The 2,622-nt window shown below is 40.0% G+C and overlaps 1 pseudogene; it reads right to left on the reverse strand.

The window, feature by feature from the left end:
* Positions 1–551: 551 nt before the first annotated feature.
* LOC118583859 lies at positions 552–2,030 on the reverse strand (annotated as a pseudogene).
* Positions 2,031–2,622: the final 592 nt, after the last annotated feature.

A 2,622-nucleotide genomic window follows, 5' to 3' on the forward strand; every position in this document is an offset into this window, starting at 1 on the left:
ATATTAATTCAAAATGAAATTATTTGTTACAACAATGTTCTTTTATATTGGGTGACTTAGATAAAAAATTTAGAAGAAAAATACATGCATATGTGTACATATGTCTGTATTTCATGTTGGAGATTATGGCTAGAATGAATTTCACATTAGGCCTGAATTTGAGCACAATTAGAACCTTTCTCATGACTGAGAGACACACAGTTTTTGAGTGTTACATAGAAGGAATGAACCACAAGGGATGCTACAATTGAAGAATAAGCCAGAACAAGCCAGAATTTGCAGAGTTAGCAATCTGATAGCAATGGGTGTTTGCTGAGTCATCTAGATTTTATTCATATTAGTGTGAATGAGTCTTCAACTGTGAACTCATCTTTGTCCCTGGAAGTTCTGTTCTTTGTATTTTTATCTGTACCTCCAAATAGCTTTTCTTTCTTTCTTTTCTTTTTTTTCTTTTGACAGCTAATATTTCATTCAGATAGCAGTCTCATTACATGTGGTCCAAGAACATTCAAATAGGAACTCAAATAAAATCAGATGTTAAAGATCAGTCTTCAAACATCATAGCCAATGATGCCACATTTGCCTATAATCTCTCTGACATAAAACCACATCCACAGCTCAGTGGCCACCAAACCATTCGGCACAGCTTCCTTCACTGTAAGCTGTTTGAAGCTACCAGTTTTAGCACTTTGAATTATTTTTTTCTGCATTCTGAATAGCTGCAGGGAGCTCATCGGGGGTTGGGGAACAAGCTCAACCTTGGCATACCACCAAAATGTAGCCATTCAAGGCTTCGAGTAAGTCACTGCAGCGGCTACTAGCCCCGGGGCCTTCTCCGCGAAGTTACGACAAACTTAGCCATCATCTAGGGTGGAAAGTCCATCTCCTCCAAACGCCAGCTGAATCCCAAATGGCTTTTCTTGCTTTAGTTATATCTAGTGGTTTATATCAGTGAACATTTGCCTACCTGTCTCTGAAGAAATATCAGAACTTTGCTCAAGGACAGAAAATTCCAAGAAACAAATAATGAATCTGGGAAGGTATAACATTAAGGGTTCCTTCAGAAGTAATAGGCTAGACATCCTTAGGAGAGCAGTAATAGACAATGAGTCAATAGGAATTAACTAAGTGTTTAAAATAGTAAATATTTTATGTCGAAGACAAATTGGATTTTAAAAGTCATTAAGACTATGGAATTGAAGCAAATAATGCTGGAGTTCATTCGCTGCTCTGAGAGTGTGAGCGTAGGAGAGTGCAGGAGAGAGCCGCTCTTGAATGGTAGCATATCAGTATTTAAGATAATCAAACTAAGAAGAACAACATCTTAAAGCAACTGTAGAGGCATGAATTTAATTTCCCACAGATTTAGGAGTTAAAATATGATTTTATTTTCCTACCACTGAAATTAGTCTTTGTTCCAGTTCATTCTGTCTAGAGGAAGAAATGTAAGTTGTTACTTCAAGATAAACTTAATTAATTCAAGAATTCATCAAGCCATTCAGGATTTTCTCTTTCCCCTTCAGTGTGTGTGTGTGTGTGTGTGTGTGTGTGTGTGTGTGTGTGTGTGTGTGTGTGTGTGTATGTTGACACTCATGCATGCATATATCTGTATATTTTTGTCTTTTCGGTTTTGTTGAAGTCATCCTCCTGTGCTCAGAAGGAGAGGGACAGGGCATCTCCTCCTCAGCTATCAACCGTCCCTGGCATTTGTTGCTATATAGTAGAAACTCAGTCCCGGTTATTGATATTCATCTATATGAAAGTTATAATGACACATTTGTTCTTTGTACATCCTATAACTCTTCGTGTGCTATGCATGTCAATGATAAAGCATGAAGGACGCCTTGCTGTCACAAGTCAGGAATGACAACATCTCCACGATGGGTACCATCACTTTCGTCCTCCCCAGCTAGTCTTTGTGAACAATAACCCGATTCACCCTTCTCCTTGATTCTAGGCTTGCCCAGTTGACTTGCTTGACTAACAGAACTGATAATAGTGATGTTCTGGTATTTCCTATGCTGGGCCATACAGAGTTGTAGTTGGAGACCTTCTCTCCAGCCCCCACCAAGCCCTGTTAGTCCAACATCCCATTTGTAAAATAAACACACAGCATTCATGTTATTTAAACTGCTTGGCCATTAGCTCAGGCCTACCATTGTCTAGCTCTTACTCTTATTAATCTACTTCTATTAATCTGTACTTTGCTACATGGCTCATGGCTTACCAGTACCTTACATCTTTCTTGTCATGGCGGCGCCTGGCTCTATCTCTCTACCCAGCCTTCCACTTCCCACAGTTCTCCTCCTACTTGTCCCACCTACCCTATCCTTCCTGCCTGGCTACTGGCCAATCAGCACTTTATTTATTTTAACCAACCGGAGCAACACATTTGACATACAGAACATCCCACAGCAGGGAGTATTGCAGTTTTTTTTTTGTTTTTGTTTTTTGAGACAGGGTTTCTCTATGTAGCTTTGCACCTTTCCTGGAGCTCACTTGGTAGTCCAGGCTGGCCTCAAACTCACAGAGATCCACATGGCTCTGCCTCCCAAGTGCTGGGATTAAAGATGCGCCACCTCTGCCTGTCACAGTATTGCAGTTTTTAACTGAACCTCCTGA

The sequence above is a fragment of the Onychomys torridus genome, chromosome 5 (genome assembly GCF_903995425.1).
Source record: "Onychomys torridus chromosome 5, mOncTor1.1, whole genome shotgun sequence".
Classification (NCBI taxonomy): Eukaryota; Metazoa; Chordata; class Mammalia; order Rodentia; family Cricetidae; genus Onychomys; species Onychomys torridus.